At 43.2% G+C, this 21,610-nt stretch overlaps 1 protein-coding gene across 1 annotated transcript in view; it reads right to left on the bottom strand.

Moving 5' to 3' along the window:
* Positions 1 to 21,610, bottom strand: part of LOC134965631 (nicotinamide N-methyltransferase-like) — a 55,505-nt gene that overhangs the window by 11,848 nt on the left and 22,047 nt on the right. The window lies entirely within an intron of this gene.

Here is a 21,610-nt window from a genome sequence, read left to right as displayed (position 1 = left end):
AGTCAATGCTTTTACATGTACCAGTGCGCTCTACTGATTTGTTTTAGCACCAATACCGATTGCTCCTTGGCTTGGAGCTGGATTGAGCTGCATTGGGATATTTGTTGAAAGAGACTCTGGAAAACACGGACATGCAGCGCAGGGATTGAATATCATTGTTTCATATATATATATATATATATATATAATATGTATGTATGTGTGTGTATGTATGTATATGTGTGTATATATATATATATATATATATAAATAAATAAATAAAACATTATATGTATATAGTTGATCCTATTGGGCCGGCATCACTTCAGTACATAAAAATTCAGAAGATTTGTGAGCAGTTTAAAGTTCCGTTGTTGGGTCTCTGTAGTAGAGCTATTTAGGAGAGTAATAACAGTCGCACATATGGATACAATGTTTCATGCCACTGAACATTTTGTTTAAATATTTGTAGCAATTGTAAACCCATAGTTACTAAGTATCTATTGGATTCAAGTATTATAAACTTATGGCAGGATAATCAAGCCCCAGACCCAAGCGTCCTTGGGTGTATATACTCACGAGGTATAATAAATATAATGTTGGTATCTACATTATTTTTTTTTTTTTTGAAAGAATATTTTATTGGGTGAAATAGAATTTGGTTACAACTCGTGAGAGAAAAATAGCAGGCTTATTACAAAATCTTAGTCAAACATCATTATACTGTAACAAGCGTCTGCGGTCTGATATATATCATCAAAAATCAATAGGAGTGTAACTCATTATAATATTGAGATAGAATTTAACATTTTATATATGTGGAGAAGAATATACTGGTCAAAAAACTGATAGAAAAAATATGTGTAGTAGATTGTAGGAAAGATGGAGAAAGAAAATAGTATAGAACTTTAGTGATTATGCATGGGGAGAGACAGGAAGGTAGTAAGGGTGCAGATAAAGAGAATAAGAAAAAGAAAGGGGGAGAGAGAAGGTGATAAAGTGGGTAGGGGAAGGTAGGATTGGGTATAGGAATTACAAATTCGAAGATGCAGTCATAAGATACAAGTAGTGGGGGGGGGGGGGTTTGCCAGTCGGGGTGCAGCATCATGCCAGGTGTATTCAGATGGATTTTAGATGGTTGACAATGGAGGTTCGGCGTTGTAGTAATCGGTCCAAAGTGACCAAACGCGGATAAATTGAGTCGGGGTGTCATGGAGGACTGAGGAGATTCGTTCCAGTCTGTAAGTTGACCATATGGCATTGATAGTAGCAGGGACGGGAGGGGGGGTTGTGGATTTCCAGTGCGATGCTATCTGACACTTCGCTGTGTTAAGTATGTGGTTGATTAGTTTGAGCGTGGGACGTGGAAGGTTGGGGATCGGTCTAGCTAAGAGAGAATAAAAGGGTGAGGAGGGCATATCAAAGTCAGTGATATTTTTAATTAGTTTGTGTATTTCCTTCCAGTATTGACTTATAACAGGACACGTCCACCAAACGTGTAATAAGGATCCTCTCTGGCCACATTGTCGCCAGCAAAGATCTGAGGCATCAGGGAAAATTGCACGGAGTCGGGTCGGCACCAAATACCATCTGGTATATAATTTATAAGCATTCTCTTTAATGCCCACTGAAATTGAGCATTTTGATATGGCCAGTTTAATTAGGGACCAGTCTTCGGGGGTGAGAACCTCCCCCGTGTCATTCTCCCATGCCAATTCGTGGGATTCCTTAGTAGGTTGATTGTGTGATAGCAAAATCTGATAGATTGACGAGATAAGACCTCTAGATAAGTGATGTGAGCGACATAGGGATTCGATAGCTGAGGTGGGTGCGAGGGGAGTGCCTGGGGAGGAACGGTGGAGCGAGTGGTGGAAATGTCGGATTTGTAAAAATTGGTAAAAAACTCTGTGGGGGAGGTTAAAGCGTGATTGTAGATTAGCAAAGTCCGGGAAGGTATGTAGGGGAGCTAAATCCAAGGGAAACAAAATATTGTGGGCAGTCCAATGTGGGAAATGACAGTGATCTATACCAGGAGTGAAGATAGGATTGTTCCATAAGGGGACCAGGAGGGGGTGAAATGAGCGGAGTTTGTATAATCGTGTGCAGTAGTCCCATATGGATAGCGTGAATCGTATTGTGGGGAGCATAGTTGAGGTTAGTGGGCGTTGTGTACGCGGGCACCATAAGAGAGTGGAAGGGGAGTATACCGATAATGTGTGGGCTTCTATATGTGTCCATACTTTCTGATTGGGCGGAGCATGCCAGTGAATGCATGATGCTAGTTGGGTGGCTCGGTAGTATTTGATTAGATCAGGTATGCCTGTACCTCCTGTGGATTGATGTTTGTGTAATATTCGCATCTTAACTCTTGGTTTTTTGGTTGCCCATATAAAGTTTGAAATGTCGCGCTGTAGGTTTTTAAGGACTGACGTAGGGATGTGGATTGGGAGCGTCTGCCATAAATATAATAAGCGGGGTAGAACGTTCATTTTGACCGCCGCAGTACGTCCAAACCATGAAATATATTGTTTATTCCACGCTAATAGGTCCGTTTTGATAGAGGCAAGTAGTCTTGGGAAGTTGGCTGCGTATAATCGGGGATACGATTTTGTTAGATAGACTCCCAAGTATTTAAGCTTCTCAGGTTGCCAGCGGAAAGGGAAGTTCATTTGAAGTAGTGTTAAGTCTGAGTTTGGGATGTTGATGTCTAAGAATTCTGTTTTATCTGTGTTGATGTTATAATTTGAGTGTGAACCATAAATGTGGGTCTCAGCAAATAAGGTTGGGAGGGAGACAGTGGGGTTGGTCAGTGTCAATATTACATCGTCCGCATACATTGCTATCTTGTGGTCCGAATGACCTACTCCTATACCTGTGATGTTGCTATTAAGCCTTATTCTGGCTGCGAGAGGTTCCATGACAAGGGCAAACAACAAGGGAGAGAGGGGGCAGCCCTGTCGGGTGCCGTTTTTTATTTGGAAGGGCTCGGAGGCGAGGCCATTTACTAGCACGGAAGCGGAAGGGTTGTGATAGAGGGAGTTAATACCATTGAGAAAAGCACCTCGAAATCCCATATGGTGTAGGGTCTGAGTCAGGAATGGCCAAGCCACCCTGTCAAAGGCTTTCTCAGCGTCGAGCGCCACCACCAGGGTCGACAGCGAGCGGGTTGTTGCTATTTGAATAAGGTTGATCAGACGCCTCGTATTGTCGGAAGCCTGCCTGTTGGGAATAAAGCCCACCTGGTCTGGGTGAACCAAGGACGTCAATATAGGGGATAGACGCATGGCAAGAATCTTAGCGAAAAGTTTTAAATCAACATTTAAAAGAGAGATAGGCCTATAATTGCCCATCTCTAGTGGGTCTCTCTGCGGTTTAGGGATAATTATGATGTCGGCCCTGGTGGTGGCGTCATCGAGTGTGCCTCCCTCCAGTAGTGAGTTGAAAAGGGGGCGAAGCATAGGTAGTAGTGATTCTGCAAATCTTTTGTAGTATAGGGCGGTGAAGCCATCAGGCCCTGGCGCTGCAGAGCGGCGTAGCGATTTGATGGCTAATCTAATCTCTTCATCAGTGATCGTTGCATTAAGGCTTTGGAGCTGTGCCACGGATAGCGTGGGTAGAGAGCATGAATTCAAATATTGGGTAAGAGAGGTGATATCTGATGGTACGGTAGAGGGGCTGTGTGAGAGATTGTAGAGTGATTCGTAGAATTGGCGGAATTGTTTGGTCATAACTTGAGGGTCATGGGTAATAGTGCCGTCTGTGCATTTTAGCTTAAGCATACGGTTGCGTGTGCGTTTAGCTCTCAGCTTGCGAGCCAGGATGGTGTCTGCTTTATCTGACTTTTCATAAAAAGTTTGTCGAACCCACAAAAGAGTTTGTGCTGCTTTTTTAGATAAGATTTGCGATAGTTGTCCCTTAACAGCGAGTATTTTTAGATATGTGCGTCTTTTAGGATGATTGTGGTGTAGGTCTGTCAGGGATGTTAGTGTCTTTTCTAGCTCTAGTATGCGTGACATCTCTGACTTCTTAGATGCAGCTGACAAATTGATAAGGGTGCCTCGGAGGGTAGCCTTATGAGCTTCCCACAGGATGGATGTGGGGATATCAGGGGTAGTGTTGAGGGTAATAAAATCCGTGAGAGCTGTAGTGATAGTCTCAACATTTGATTGTTTCAAGAAGAGGGATTCATTCAATCGCCAGTGGCGGGTAGGTCGGGGGCCTGTATGAGAAGAAATTTCTAGTTCGATTGCTAGGTGATCTGACCATGGTATAGGGAGGGTCTGAGCGCCTACAAGAGATTGAGATGTGGCACGGTCTACAAAAAAGTAGTCAATGCGAGTGTGTAGGTCATGGGGGGGAGAGTAGTGTGTAAAACCTCTCGCATTGGGGTATTGTACTCTCCATGCGTCATATAGATCGTGAAGGGCCAATTGTGACATGAGCGCCTTAGATGTCTTGGCGTGTTTGGGGGGAGTGTTAGAGGAGCGTGATCTATCTAGTTTGGGGTCTGTGATAGTATTAAAATCCCCTCCTATAATGGTGAGTCCTCGGGGCATCTGGGTAAGTTGATTAAAGAATGTGGCATAAAGGGATCCCTGTTGGTCATTAGGGGCATAAACTGAGGCCAATATGATTGGGGCGTTGTTATACGTACCCTTAAGGATAAGAAAACGACCCAAAGGGTCGGAGATAGAGTCATGTATGGTGATAGGTGTGTTGTGGTGGATGAGAATCGCAGTACCTCGACGTTTAGCGTTCATGGAGGAGTGAAAGGCCGTGGGATATTGTTTGGTCGTGAGGGAAGAATGGGGAGTCTTGAGATGTGTCTCTTGTAGCATTACAATGCTAGATTTACGCCTGTGGAGATATTGAATGGCCATAGCCCTTTTGGTTGGAGAGTTAAGACCGTTTACATTAAGAGTTAAAACTGTCAACTTCATGGTGGGTCAAAAGAGAAAGAGCACAGTAGCAGATGGGGTTCACACCCCGACTGGCGGGAAGGGCAGGGAGGGAGAACATGGAGAAGGTTAAAGATAGTGAGAGAGGGGTTAAGGAACGAGGGGAAGAGAAGGATACCTACTCCTATAGTGGAGCTAGGTCCATTGTAGACAGAGGGAGTGTCGTTCTGACACATCCATCTGAGTGTGAGGGTGTGGAGAAACAGTAAAATTCGTTGAACGTGAAGCTTAGAGAACATATCAAATTAGCAACTAAAAAGAACGGAGTGGCCTAAGGGGGGGAACAGGGGCCAACATGTTAACATATTAATGCCTGAGACAAGAAGATATAGAGAAGAGGAAAGAAAAAGGGCGCCAGGATTGTCTATAGAATAATTATCAAACTTATTGTTAAAGAGTATCAAGAAATATATGGAGAATCAACATTAATAGAGTGTGGAGCGGTGTTTTCTATATTAGTATGACTAATGCAATTAATGTAGTTAAGCCGGAGTCCATTCCTTCGATGGTGCCACGAGTCTAGAGGGTGAAGTAGGTTGTCGGCATATTTCTGGAACATCTTCTAGAATACCAAACGACTTCAGTAAATCGTATCCTTGATTTGGGGTCTTGACAGCGTGGGTCGTGCCATTTCTGTTGACCAATAATTGGAAGGGGAAGCCCCACTTGTATTTAATAGAGTGGGTTCTCAAAGTCTTGGTGACATTCAATAGATCTCTTCTTTTCTTTAGGGTCGATGGTGCTAAGTCCTGAAAGAGTTGAAGCTGAGACCCAGAATGGGAGACCGTTGAGAGCCCTCTAACAGCAGTCATGATTTGCTCTTTCGCTTTAAAATAGTGAAAGCGGAGGATAACGTCCCGTGGTGGTTGGGTCGAGGGCGGTTTTGGGCGAAGGGCCCTATGGGCTCGGTCTAAGTGAAGAAGGTCCACTGAGATGTCAGGGCTTATGTGGAGAAAGAGGTCCTTTAGGTAGGCTGGTAGTGCGTCGGCAGTTATTGTTTCCGGGATGTTGCGTACGCGGATGTTATTTCGCCTATTTCGGTTTTCAATATCTTCGAGCTGGTCTTTATATGTTTCCATCTCTGCCCGTAGATCCGTAAATTCTTGATCCATGACGCTTTGGTATTGGCAGATTTCATCTACCTTCTGTTCGAGAGTGCCCGTTCTGGAACCTAGGTCTTCCAATTCCGATTTAAAATCTGCTAGGGCTGATCTCATCTCTGACTGTATCGTTTTAGTGACTATAGCAATCACATCCTGAGCCGACAAAGGGGGGTCGGTACGAGAGGCACCAGCCATGTTTAGAGCGCTTTCAGCTCCAGGTGATTGTTTCGGGAGAGAACCTGCTTTTTCCAACGCCCTGATAATACTGGGTTTGGATGGAGCAGGGGCCTTTCGGCGCTTCTGTGGCATTCCGTGAGAAAAATAAAAGTGAAAATGGAAAGTTCTGCAATACGGAATGAGTGTTATGGGGCTTCCCGTGAAAAAATGGCAGTTAAGGTCTCATTGAAGTAGATGCATTAGAGGTAGATGGTGTTAATAATAGCGGCGTGCAGTTGAGCCCCCGTTCAGGTCAGGCCACCCCATAATTCAGAGGTAGATCTTCATCAGGCGAATTAGAAAAAGCGCATGTAGTGAGGAACTGGGCTCTGTAAGATAGGAATGGAATGGAATGGAGTGGAATGGAGGGCGCAGATGAGCATCACCATCCAGAGGGAGCGGGGGGGGGTTCAGGAGCTGTGCTTCGAGGCGGTGGTAGTGGTATGTCGGTCGGCGGCTCAAGGGCCGTGTGTGTGTGCTCCCAATATAGCAGAGGCACAGGGGACCAAGGGGTGTCCAGCGGGGTCCTCTGGTCAGGATCCACAGTATTCGGTGTGGGCGGTGCTGGTGGTGTGGAGCTGCTGCCTCTGCCACCTCTAAGATGGTCGCTAAGCGGGACCGTTTAGTGGAGTGCGGTAGGAGCCTGGTAATTTAGGCAAAAGTGACCAGTGGTGAGCGGAACCCTGTGTGGGGTCGCACCAGGCCCGGCCGAGCAGTACAAACGGTGGTGTGGTGCCTGCAATTAGTGATTGCCACCTCCAATATGGCCGCCGGATAATACACTTGTGTCAGGGGTGCTAAAATATGATCAGGGTGAGTGTGGGTAGTTGTGGGGGGTTGTGTACCTTTGGGGGGGGGTCCGGTGGCATGGAAGGCCTCCGCAGCGTGTGTGGAGGGTTGCGTTGGTGGTGTGGAGCTCGCCGCGGCCGGACGCCACCTCCAAGATGGCCGACGGGCGGGTCCGTGCGCCGAGTGTGGAGGAGCTGTGGCGAGGGTCGGAGGTCGGGCGGGTTCGGCAGACGCGTCCTGCGGTGAGCGGAGCCCAGAGCCGTCGGGTGGAGTCTCACCGGGTCTGTCCGTTATGTGCAGCTTGCTGTGCAGGGCCCGTCCCGAGAGTCCGCCTCCTCCAATATGGCCGCCGCACGGAACTCTCCAGGCTGGAGCAGCACCCAGCGCCGTCGAGTGTGGAGGAGCTGTGGCGAGGGTCGGAGGTCGGGCGGGTTTGGTAGGCGCTCCCTGCGGTGAGCGGAGCCCGGAGCCGTCGGATGGAGTCTCACCGGGTCTGCCTGTTAGGTGCAGCTTGCTGTGCAGGGCCCGTCCCGAGATTCTGCCTCTTCCAATATGGCCGCCGCACGGAACACTCCCGGCCGGAGCAGCACCCAGCACCGTCTACTGGGTGAGTGTTGTTATTAGAGGCAGCAATAGGCAGTTAATCACCGTTGGGTGGGAGGGGGTCCAGCATCCGGAGGGTATTCCGTGGCCTGCGGAACGGTAGGAGGCCGCGTCGGGTCCACACCAAAATCGAGGCCCCAGGCTGGAGGGTGCGACTGGGCCTCAATCCGCAGGAGCTTTTTCCAGTTGCTCCCCGATTCTGAGGTCGCAGTCTAAGTTTCCCCCTGAGTGCTGCAGGTGAGGGTCTACAATCTGGGGTATTTTGTGAGGGGCTTTTGTTAAAATTAACCAGTTTAAGCCTCTGGGAGTGGGGAGCTCAAGGCAAGTGTGTCTGTTCCTCACAGTAGCTAGGCCACACCCCCGGTATCTACATTATTAAGTAGAGAGAACATTCTGTAAACTTAACATAATTCTAAAGAAGAAAATGTTTACAAGGAATGAAATTAAATGTTGATTTTCCAACATTGTATATGGGAGTTCCACAAAGTATCACTAGGTTGTGTTACTATTAGTATATGGTGGTTGGTCACATGTGTTCATGTGCAATAGCAATCAATGTCTGAAGCTGAATATTGAAGGCGAACATCCCTATAACTAACTTTTAATGTTAGTTATAAAACAATAATGTATTCCTTAGCTTTGTAAGATGTGTCATTTTTAGATACTATATGGTAAATGTTGATTCTGGACATCTAACCAATACCTCAATGTTTATTGATGGCCATTAACTAAAATAGCTTATCGTAATGGTACCTAATGGTACATGTGTATTTAGGGTAAGTCAATATCATACGCCACATAAATGTTATTATCTAATACTTTGTCATCTTTTAGAAACCTATAGCGATAAAGCACAAAGAGTGTGGAAATACCACTGGCTCTAGAAAATTGTAGTTCATTTTTTTTTTTATTATCAAGTTCTGACATTTTAAAATATACAAAAGCAGAAGCGGGGACCCCTTTGGACAGTTTCATTGTGCTTTCATATTTTTTTTTGTTTGCAAAGACAGAGCAAGTAATAGACAGATGACCTCATGCAAGAAACTTATGCTTTTGTTGCATTTAACAGATGTATGTATAAGGTATTGGCGCTGTGGTGTGAGCTGCCTGTGTTTCCCAATAATCAGCTCCTAGAATGACACTGCTCTCCTGCAGACTGCGTGATTGGGTCCATGCTGCAGTATCGGTGTGACCATTAGTGGTGCGGCTTATAAGGAATGAGTCATCACCCAGTACCTCTTGACAATTATATAGTAGGATAATATTTTGTGTTCAAGTTAAGATCATGAGACCCCTGGATTAAAGTAACTAAACTGCTTCAGATCATTAGATTTGTTCAGAACATTAGAGGTTGTCAGGGTGAAAAGGTAGATAGGACAATGGTCAACACAAAAATGGTTGACAGAAAATAATCCAATTTTTGTTTTTTTTGGGGGCCAATTGTTGTATAATGCATGCTATGTGACCACCATCAGTACAAATGCACCCCCTCGCAGCCTTCCTTTTCTTGCCATGCTTTGGATGCACTAATGCTTCTTCTTGTGGGCTCACTTTGCTTGCCACATATCTGGCTCTAAGGCTCACTCAGTGGCTCATTCCACTTTGCTCGCCACAGATTATCGTTCCCATGATAATGCTAATGGCATCTTAAAGAGTAAAGTCTGGAAATGTTTTTTTTTTTACATGGCAAAGCTGTAGTGCGAAATTACAAAGACTTTTTGAGTTTGCCAGCCAATCCACAATAGTCCACTGTATTCTTGTTGATTCTACGTGACAACAAATCATATATGACAATCAAGAAACAATGTTCGCCAACTTCCTGGAGTTATTATGGGTTGACATTTCAAGTGAGGGGAAAGACCCAGAAAAACCACTAATAGAGACATGCTACAAACCACCAGATATTAGTGTGAGTAAAGAATTACAACTCTTGCAGCAAATTGAAAAAGCTGGAGGACTGGGGGAGGTGCTAATCATTGGGGATTTTAATTACCAAGACATAAATTGGAACAGCAAATCAGGAAACACAGCTAGGGGTAACATATTCTTAAACATGCTAAAAGATCACTTCTTGTCTCAAGTAATCGAGAAACCAACTAGATTTAGGACTATACTGGATCTAGTACTAATGAATAATTTGGAGATTGTATCCAACACTAAAGAAGGGGAGACCTTGGGTAATAGCAATCATAATATGGTCAAATTTTATATTAGTTTTCATAAACAACATTACAAGGATCCAACCAAGACTTTTATCTTTAGAAACTCTAATTTCAACATGCTGAAATGAGCATTAAAGGACATTGATTGGGAAATTTTGTTTCATGCTAAGAATACGGCTGAAATGTGGGATGCTTTTAAATTTGATCGATAAGTACACTAATATGTTCACTCCCAAGGGCAGCAAACACAGGAGTATTAAACCAATGTGGCTAAAGAAGAAGGCTAAGGAACAAATGGATAAAAAGAGGCATGCTTTAAAAGCATATAAATCTAGTGAGAAGGCGGGGTCACTCCAGTATTACAAGGAATGTAACAAAAAATCCAAAAAAGAAATCAGAGCAGCTAAAATAGAAAACGAAAAACAAATCAACAAGGAGAATAAAACAACCCTAAAAAGTTTTTTTAGTATATGGTAAAAAGGCTTAAAAAGGAGACTGTAGAACCATTAAAGGACGATTCAGGTGTCTTGACTAATGATAACAAAGATAAAGCACATTTATTGAACTTTTTTATATCAGTGTTCACTAGAGAGGACCTGTTGGTGGGAGAAGTGCACAACGTAAGCTACGATAACATCCCTTTGCTAAGTACTTGGTTAAATTAGGAATTAATTCAGGAGAGACTAAGTACAATTAAGATAAACAAATTTCCTGGTCCAGATTGACTTCACCCAAGGGTTCTCATGGAGCTCAATTCAGAACTAACAAGGCCTTTATTTTTTATTTTCTATTATTCAATTACATCAGGAATGATACTAAAGGACTGGCGTACAGCATAGGTAGTCCTAATATTTAAAAAGGGATTTAAAACTCATCCTGGTAACTATAGTCTGGTAACTTTGACATCTGAAGTGGGGAAAATACTGGAAGTTATAATAAGGGATAGCATACAAATTAAGATAATTTGGTTTAGAAAACACTATCTGTACTTGGGTTAGTAAATAGCTGGATAACAGGGAACAGCGAGTGGTGGTTAATGGGATGTTTTCTGACTGGGCCACAGCATTCAGTGGAAAACCGCAAGGGTCTGTACTCAGGCCACTACTGTTTAACATATTTATTAATGACCTAGGAGTGGGTTTGGAAAGCACAGTGTAAATTTTTGCAGCTGATACTAAATTGTGTAGAGTAATTAATTCAGACAAGGATGTTGAGTCTCTACAGAATGATTTATTTAAACTGGAGGTTTGGGTAGACAAATGGAGATTGAGGTTTAATATAGAAAAATGTAAAGTTATGCACTTTGGGACTAAGAACAATCGTGCAGCCTATAGATTAAATGGGGAAAATGTAGGGGAAACGGTATTTGAAATCATTGGTATGGCCACACCTTGAATATTGTGTACAGTTCTGGGCACCAAACTATAAAAAAGATATCTTGGAACTTGAAAAGTTTCAGAGGCAAGCCACTAAACTGATCAAAGGGTTAAAGGTCCTGGACTATGAGGAAAAGCTTACTAGGTTGGATCTGTTTGCACTCGTAAAGAGGTTGTTGAGAAGCGTCATTATGAATATTTACAATTATATAAAGAGACAATACAAGGAGCAGTCAGGCAATTTGTTTATCAAAAAGTCTCTATACAGGACACGTGGGCACCATCTAAGGTTAGAGAAGAGACAATTTCATAAACATTGAAGAAAAGGGTTCTTTACAGTAAGGGCAGTAAAATCTTGGAATTCTCTGCCAGAGAGGGTAGTAATAGTCAACTCAGTCAATCATTTTAAAAATGGCTTAGATAAATTCCTAGCTGAAAGAAATATCCAAGGATATAGCATTAACAGGAAGTGAATTTTAGAAAAAGCATGAATTTTAGTTGTTTATTAGACTTAATAACATAACTTCATCAGGGCATTATAGTAAAACTATAGTTACATACAGATTAGTGCAGTGGTTGTCAAACTTTTTTAAATCACGGCACCCTAGGGTATCAGGATTTTTTTCACGACACCCCTAGGCCAAAAGTTTCTTATTTAGAAATGTAGAAAGAGATATTAAATTAAGTAAGTTGTGTTTATATGTCATCATTAGGTTCAGTTATGTGGTGAGGGACAAGATTTGTTTCTATTTGTCCACATATTTTTTGATTGGCAGCCACCAGGTTTTGCCTATTACATTGACCATAAAAACTTGAATTGTTCCTGGTCCACCAATTCAAGGCACCCCTGAAAGTGTCCTGATGCACCCCAGGGTGCCACGGCACACAGTTTGAGAACCACTGGATTAGTGTAAGAATTATTATACAGGTTGAACTCTATGGACATTTTTGTCTTCTTTTCAACCTCATTAAATATGTTATTACTCTATGGGCCTAATTCTGAGTTGATCGCAGCATCAAATTTGTTAGCAGTTGGGCAAAACCATGTGCACTGCAGGGGGGGCAGATATAACATGTGCAGAGAGAGTTAGAATTGGGTGGGGTGTGTTCAAATTGAAATCTAAATTGCAGTGTAAAAATAAAGCAGCCAGTATTTACCCTGCACAGAAACAATATAACCCACCCAAATCTAACTCTCTCTGCACATGTTACATCTGCCCCCCCCCCCTGCAGTGCACATGGTTTTGCCCAATTGCTAAAAAACTTGCTGCTGCGATCAACTCAGAATTACCCCCTATGTTACTATCAATATGTGGTGCAAGATTTGTGGTTCCTGCCAAGGAAATTGTTGTGAAATTACAGTATATGAAAACACTGGTGAAAGTGCTTTTCTTAATACATGCAAAGGAAAACACATTACTGATGCTGAAAATGACCAAGTTCAAAACTCAACTACGGATGAACGCGCAAATATTCATCAAACTGCGGATACCCAAGACGTTGAATCTCAGGTCACTGTTCCACCTGTGTACTTGTGAAGTACCCCACAGTTAAAGGGGATCACAAACACTGCATTGGAAACATTTTAAGTATCAGTAATAACCAGTGGTTAAAGTTGGCCGGAACGGGGCGGAACTGCGTTCTGTCACCTCTAATTACAGGCGGAACCAGTTCCACCTCCGCCCGGCCACAACATCCGATCCCTGCTCCATTGTAAAGGTGGCAGCGGGCGCCAGCCAATCCTGGCTCATGGACTGGCTGCAGCACCAATCAAAAGAAGTGGCAGCTTTTTAAAAATCTGTCAAATTATCCAATCTTCTTTTCAACAGCAGATGGTCCGTGAGACAGTACTGTCTGGCAGCTGCTGCCAGCATTACACTGCAGCCGGGACCTGACGATCCAGACCATGGCCACTGAAGCATAGGGTGAGATGGGGAGGGAGTTAGAGAAGCAGGGGGTGAGATGGGGACGGAGTTAGAGAAGCAGGGGGTGAGATGGGGAGGGAGTGAGAGGTGCAGAGGGTGAGATGGGGAAGGGAGTGAATGAAGCAGGGAGTGAGATGGGGATGTGTGTGTAAAGGGCACTAGTATGTGGGGCAGGCAATGGGAATAAGATTGTGCTACTGTGAGGCATTATTTTGAATTGCTGGTACTTTTTTGTGACCATGCCCCTTCCTTGAGAGGCCACACCCCTTTCTGCAACATGCACTAAGCGGGAGGGGTCACGGGCAAGTTGTGTTCCCCCACCTCTCCAGGACCACTGTAAGCCCTGGTAGTAACAATTTTCTTACTGTACTATACTTGAAAAGAAAAGGTGGTCTAGTATTACAGGATTATTGTGTTTTTCCTGGGAGAGAGGACATTTACAACATAAGTACAGATTTAGTGTTGTGTACTTTGGCAGAGCCACGCAAATTGTGTGGCAAAATGTATTACTTTGATTTGCCATGTAATATTGAGTTTTGCTAAATGTTTGTTATACTGCACAGAGTATAATGTATATTCTTTGTGTAACAGTTATATTATGTGATATTACATGTTAAAGTAATATTATTACGACCATCTCCTACATTTGATGTCGGCAGTGTATAGCCCATGAAGTACGTCACGTGTCATGCGTTGGCTTGGTGGGTATATAAGGTGTGTGATAAGCCATCTGTACACATATCACTCATTGCTGTCATGGGTAAAAGGGGCGATTTATCTGAGTTGCAAAATGGGATGATTATCGGCTTTTGGGCCAAGGGGGGCAGTATTTCTGACACAGCGCAGTTTGTGAACTGTTTGTATGCTGCTGCTGAGCAGGTGTATCGTAACTGGAAAAATGACACCATTGCCAATAACCGACATGGAAATTGCCATTGATGTAAGAGGTGAACATTTGCTCCTCTGCCACGCACCCTCCAGCAGCTGTGGGATGCACTGCAGTCAGCATGGCTCCAGATACCTGTGCCAACCTACCAGTACCTTATAGAGTCACTCCCAGCCATCTAGCTGCTGTCCGTGCTGCACACTGCAGTTATTCTGGTGGTCATAATAATCTGACTCGACCTTTGTAGTTATAAAAATATATGCCTATTTTGATAAATATTAAGCATAAAGTTAACTGGAAATTTATGGTAAAAATGGAGCCGCACTCATTCAGTGCAGATCCATCGCAGGTGTGCAATCCTGGTGTGACTTGGCAATCCGTCCACCTAGCCCCGCCTGGAGTGCACACAGATGCTCTCCCATTCTAGTGAGTAGGGCACATCTCTATCACGGACGAGAGCGTGCCCCAGATGGAGATGCACCCCATTCAGTAGTATAGGAGAGTGTCTCCATCTTGGACATGCGGACGGAGACACTCGGTGATAAACGCTCCCGGGAGGGCACGCCCAGGCACTTATGGAGCCATGGTTAGTGTGGCTCCATCTGTACATCATTTAACTATTTATAGAAACACAATATTATGTAGGACTATCGCTATTGTAAAGGGAAAAGTTGGCATTTACCTGATTTAATAAATATTTAAAAACACAAAAAAGTTAATACTGTGGTTTTTAATCATTGATGGCATGTAGTCCTAACGTTAAAAAAAATGTGTGAGAAACATTATTTATCTGATTTACCAAGTAGAAATGAGTTTATTCTTATTATTCTATAAAGAGAACAATTTTCCCTGCATTAGATGTTCTCTATGTAATGTTAGTTACATGTGTGTAACATTAGTTAGAAGAACATCTATTTAAAAACACAGATTAGTAATATTTATTTAAATAATTTAACTAAATATTTAAATAAATATACCAACATGATCATGCTGGTCTAAAGAAAATAAATGACATTTACATAAATTATATTGAGAAGCAGAAAATTACTTTGTAACAAAGGCTGCTACTTTTAATAACTCATTACATGTAATGTTAGTTACAGCACATTGGACCAGAATGTTTTATTAAATGTCAACTTGAGTTTTTCATCAAAGAATGTAATTTACACTTATAAAAGCACAAAGAGGTGTAGAGAGTTAGCTAATGTAGGAGGGCCACACTTGTGAAAAGAGACTCGGTCAATTACATGTTGAAGATGTAAGTGAGGTAGCAGGTGCCATGCGTGGCACTCACATTACATATACAAACAGTAATCCTGAGGTATTACATTGCTTAAAAGTTCAGAGAGTAACAATATGAAGAAGACGGAACTCTTAGAGTTATAGATTGAGTTACTGCTCCGTCTGTAACATGCTTCTCCAACAGTGTAGGGGAATATAAGGTCAACAACAAAGTTTGAAATACAAAACCACTATCTGCAAAAAGGAGGAGGGTGAAAATGGAGGCTGTGCCAGATGAGGGGTGGCAGAGGATCTGCACAACAATAAAAAAGCATGGCAGGAATATGCAGGGTGCCGCAATAGGGAAAGTATATGGTCACAGTAGTGCACTCTGTGTACTCCGGCTGCATTCCTGGGCAGGTATGTAGCAAAATGGCTGGTACTTACTGCGCCCTCTGGTAGCAGTGGCAGCCAGGTCTTGTGCAAGAGGTAGCAGATGTGGAAGGGACATAAGCTGAACTAAGAACTTGAATTACTCTCCATTAGGCTGCCTCTCTTCTGTGGTTAAGATGCAATGTTACATTATAGCCATCAGGAATGGGGAGCCATCAGCCCCCAGGAGAGATCAGCCAGCAGTGCCCAATGTCTGGTAATCCCTAAGGAGGCAATATGGCTCCAGAGTTAAGCCAGGTGTCTGAATGGAGCATCATGGACACAACATGGTTAAGACCTTCAACAGTGCCCAGAAATTTATACCCCAGCTTCTGTGTTCCCACTAGGCCTCAACTTCAGACGCCCACTATCCCCTCTTGTAGCACCTGTAAAACCACGGCGCTGGTAGCGAGGGATATCGCCCAAGAGGTTTGCGCTATATAGTACAGGGATTGAGTCTGGGAACAGCTGCAGATATGTCATTTTAAGTCTTGTTTTAAAATGTGTTACTTCTAACTGCATATGTTATTTGTTGTATTGTTGTATTTTATACAAAAACCTTTGTAATCTTACTCTGAGAAACAATTTAAACAGTCCATCCTTGTCATGCATTGACAGGTTTATACTTTTAAAGCATAGTCTCCTTGTGTATATAAATTACATCAGTGGTCGCTCATGATAACCAATCTTTGAAAAAAGAAAAAAAAAACATTATACAGTATATATATATATATATATATATATATATATATATATATATATATATTGTATAATGTACAGGGGAGGCATTTCACAGACATACAGGAATATAGAAAAATGAAAACCACTACCTACTGAAAAGGAAGAGGGGAGAGAGGGTAACACAGGGGTGATAATATAATATAGAGGTAACGGTGTAATATATGGGTGGCAGTGGAACATGGGAAATGGTGTACTGTAGGGATGACAGTATAATGCAGGAGTGTCAAAACAGTTTAATATATGGATTATAGTGTAATACAGTGGTGACTGTGTATTATAGAGTGGTGTCAGTTTAATACATTGGTGATAATTCAATATAGGGGTGACAGTGTATTACAGAGATGACAATTTAATACAGGGGTAGTTTTTATTTGTTTATTATTACCAGTTATTTATATAGGGAACGTATATTCCACAACACGTTACAGAGAATATTTGGTCATTCACAGCAGTACCTGCCCCATGGAATCTATAGTCTGTATTTACTACCACATGCACACACTTTCACGCTATGGTTAATTTTGTTGGGAGACAGTTTTCCTACCAGTATAGTTTATGGGATTGTAAAACAGGGGTGACAGTGTAATACAGGGGAGACAGTGTAATACAATGGAGACAAGGTACTACAGGGATGAAAATGGGGTTCTCCCCTGGGTGAAATGGCACCTGTTCCTCCCCATGTTCAGCTGGATGATCTCACCGATGCTCAGGCTGTAGCTGCTGCAATTCCTGGCTATGTCCGCTATGGCCTCTAGCCTTATCCCTGCAATCCTCAGGCTGGCGGATTGGGGAGATCCCAGAATCCATGTATCAAAGTCTGCTCTCCCCTCACTGCAGACTGGGCAGCAAGGCGGCGCTCCCCACATGGTGCAGCATGTCCAGGGTCACAGAGGGGAGACGAAAGTGGCCAGGATCTAGTGCTTGAAGGTGGTGTCAATCCAGATCATTTCTCTCCCATCATCACTGCTGCTGAGACCATACAAAGTCCCCCATTCCCCAATACACACTGCAGCATATGTTGATTGGCTGTGCTGATTATTCTTGTAACCCTTTATTAATGGGGCACCAGTAGAGCCAGTGATTCCTTCCCAGCCACTGCAGGAGATGAGGAGGGGGGCGGAGCACACATTGGAGAGGCTGCTCAGCACTGCCCACTCTAATGTATATTAGCAGTGTTGAGTCTGGCAGAGAAGGCCAGACTCATTATACATTATAGAGAGCAGTAGCACACAAATAAGCGGGCAATTGTGATTAGGGGGTCATTCCGAGTTGTTCGCTTGTTATTTTTTTTCGCTACAGAGCGATTAGTCGCAAACTGCGCATGCGCAATGTTCGCAGTGCGCCTGCGCCAAGTAAATTAGCACAAAAGTTTGGTATTTTACTCACGGCGTAACAACGTTTTTTCTTCGTTCTGGTGATAAGAGTGTGATTGACAGGAAGTGGGTGTTTCTGGGCGGAAACTGGACGTTTTCTCGGAGTGTGCAGAAAAACGCAGGCGTTTCAGGGGAAAACGCAGGAGTGGCTGGAGAAACAGGGGAGTGTCTGGCCGAACGTTGGGCGAGTTTGTGGCGTCAAACCAGGAACGAAACTGACTGAACTGATCGCAATGTAGGAGTAAGTCTGGAGCTACTCAGAAACTGCTAAGAAATTTCTATTCGCAATTCTGCTAATCTTTCGTTCGCAATTCTGCTATGCTAAGATACAGTCCCAGAGGGTGGCGGCTTAGGGTGTGCAATGCTGCTAAAAACAGCTAGCGAGTGAACAACTCGGAATGAGGGCCTAGGTGCAGACAATGTGCCCACAGGGCAAATGCACTGTGTGCTGAGCACCGTCCACACCGCCATAGTAATGGCCCTGCTCTGAACCACAGCCTGCTTAAATTAGACTGATTAAAACACATCAGAAAAAACTGAGGTTTTACACTATTAACCTCTTCTCTGCTGCATCATTTTCACAAACACTTTCTTCAGTTCTGTTGCAGCCAAGTGGTTCTTATCTACCATCACATTCTATGTTTCTGTTTCATATCCAAAACATGAAGAATATACAGATCCAACACCAAAATACGGGGGGTCGGCACATATCTCTAGTCTATAGTATTACCTACGTGGGATCCGAGGCAGCCAGGAAAATCTGATCCCAGGCTCAGATTGACTCAGATCCCAGACGTTCAGGGCAGTTCAGATTTCTCTAGATATTGAGTTTATTGGATACAAAAATAAATAGTGAAACAGACATTTTAGTTCTGTGCGGATTATATCCTTTCCTCATATACTGGTTTCCATTAATGCAGAATGCTGAATATTACCTGTAAAAGTAGACCTCATAATCTGTTCATTCACTGACCACTAGATGTCAAGAACAAACAGCCAATAGAATGGTTTCCCATACTGAAGCCAGACTCATGGATTACCATAATGAAGCACATAACCAACCATACCCAGTTGGTTATGTGGTACAATGCTCTGTATGATTATTTCATGTCTATACTCTATGAGGAGCAAGTTCATGTCCTTCACAAAGCGGTTTTTATTTGTGTTTTACCTATAGCACTACTTCAGAAGAGAAGAATCCATATAGATTTAGGTTGTGAATGAAATTGAAACTCGGTAAGTTGATTTAATAAAATAAACAAACAGTAAGGTGTTTAGTAATATTAGCTTATTCTGCTGAACTACATGTACCAGTAGACCATGGCATGTAGTGCACAAAGGAGATTTTTTTTAAGCCCAGGCTAAATAAGGCCCAGTAAGAACCTCATGCTTTATTGTAGAGCTTTTGGAATAGTTTACTGTTTACTGTGTACTGACAGTGTCGGGCTGGGTCATGAAGGACGCACCGGGGGAATGCAGTGGTAAGGGCCCATGTGTAGGGAAGTGGCCAGTCTCCACTGAGGTTTGGATAATTATTAGAGAGTGCATAGACTGGGCCCCTTGATAAGTATATATAGTAAATAGTGATGTGCACCGGAAATTTTTCGGGTTTTGTGTTTTGGTTTTGGATTCGGTTCCGCGGCCGTGTTTTGGATTCGGACGCGTTTTGGCAAAACCTTCCTGAAATTTTTTTGTCGGATTCGGGTGTGTTTTGGATTCGGGTGTTTTTTTACAAAAAACCCTCAAAAACAGCTTAAATCATAGAATTTGGGGGTCATTTTGATCCCATAGTATTATTAACTTCAATAACCATAATTTCCACTCATTTTCAGTCTATTCTGAACACCTCACAATATTATTTTTAGTCCTAAAATTTGCACCGAGGTCGCTGGATGACTAAGCTAAGCGACCCAAGTGGCCGACACAATCACCTGGCCCATATAGGAGTGGCACTGCAGTGTCAGACAGGATGGCCGATTTAAAAAATAGTCCCCAAACAGCACATGATGCAAAGAAAAAAGAGGTGCACCAAGGTCGCTGGATGGCTAAGCTAAGCGACCCAAGTGGCCGACACAAACACCTGGCCCACCTAGGAGTGGCTCTGCAATTTTCTAGCGAGAGGATGAGTGCTTCCATCCTCATGTGAATCTGAACCACTAGCCATGAACATAGGCCAGGGCCTCAGCCGTTCCTTGCCACTCCGTGTCGTAAATGGCATATTGGCAAGTTTAGGCTTCTCATCAGATGCTTTTAATTTTGATTTTTGGGTCATTTTACTGAACTTTTGTAGTATACTTGCCGACACAGAGGTAGAGCAATGGACTACTGTACCGTACTGCTATATATATACTGGTGGTCAGCAAAAATCTTCACTGCACTCCTACTATATAATACTGCGCACAACTAAAATGCAGCACAGGTATGGATGGATAGTATACTTGACGACACAGAGGTAGGTAGAGCAGTGGCCTACTGTACTGTACTGCTATATATTATATACTGGTGGTCAGCAAAATTCTGCACTGTCCTCCTACTATATATACTGCGCACAACTAAAATGCACCACAGGTATGGATGGATAGTATACTTGACGACACAGAGGTAATTAGAGCAGTGGCCTACTGTACCGTACTGCTATATATTATATACTGGCGGTCAGCAAAATTCTGCACTGTCCTCCTACTATATATACTGCGCACAACTAAAATGCACCACAGGTATGGATGGATAGTATACTTGACGACACAGAGGTAGGTAGAGCAGTGATCTACTGTACCGTACTGCTATATATTATATACTGGTGGTCAGCAAAATTCTGCACTGTCCTCCTACTATATATACTGCACACAACTAAAATGCACCACAGGTATGGATGGATAGTATACTTGACAACACAGAGGTAGGTAGAGCAGTGGCCTACTGTACCGTACTGCTATATATTATATACTGGTGGTCAGCAAAATTCTGCACTGTCCTCCTACTATATATACTGCGCACAACTAAAATGCACCACAGATATGGATGGATAGTATACTTGACGACACAGAGGTAGGTAGAGCAGTGGACTACTGTACCGTACTGCTATATATTATATACTGGTGGTCAGCAAAATTCTGCACTGTCCTCCTACTATATATACTGCGCACAACTAAAATGCACCACAGGTATGGATGGATAGTATACTTGACGACACAGAGGTAGGTAAAGCAGTGGCCTACTGTACCGTACTGCTATATATTATATACTGGTGGTCAGCAAAATTCTGCACTGTCCTCCTACTATATATACTGCGCACAACTAAAATGCACCACAGGTATGGATGGATAGTATACTTGACGACACAGAGGTAGGTAGAGCAGTGGACTACTGTACCGTACTGCTATATATTATATACTGGTGGTCACTGGTCAGCAAAATTCTGCACTGTCCTCCTACTATATACTACAATGCAGCACAGATATGGAGCGTTTTTCAGGCAGAGAACGTAGATATTTTTTTTAGCACACTGAGCACAGATATTTGCAAGCACACTGAGCACAGATATTTGCAGCACACTGAACACAGAAACTGAGAGAACGCCGCACGTCCTCTCCCTATCATCTCCAATGCACGAGTGAAAATGGCGGCGACGCGTGGCTCCTTATATAGAATCCGAATCTCGCGAGAATCCGACAGCGGGATGATGACGTTCGGGCGTGCTCGGGTTAACCGAGCAAGGCGGGAGGATCCGAGTCTGCCTCGGAACCGTGTAAAATGGGTGAAGTTCGGGGGGGTTCAGATTCCAAGGAACCGAACCCGCTCATCACTAATAATAAATACTTATAGCGCATGCAATGTACCAGATTA

The sequence above is a fragment of the Pseudophryne corroboree genome, chromosome 10, assembly GCF_028390025.1.
Source record: "Pseudophryne corroboree isolate aPseCor3 chromosome 10, aPseCor3.hap2, whole genome shotgun sequence".
NCBI classification, from domain to species: domain Eukaryota; kingdom Metazoa; phylum Chordata; class Amphibia; order Anura; family Myobatrachidae; genus Pseudophryne; species Pseudophryne corroboree.
Note: the sequence above shows the minus strand (reverse complement) of the source record. Positions and strands in the feature narration are given on the sequence as shown.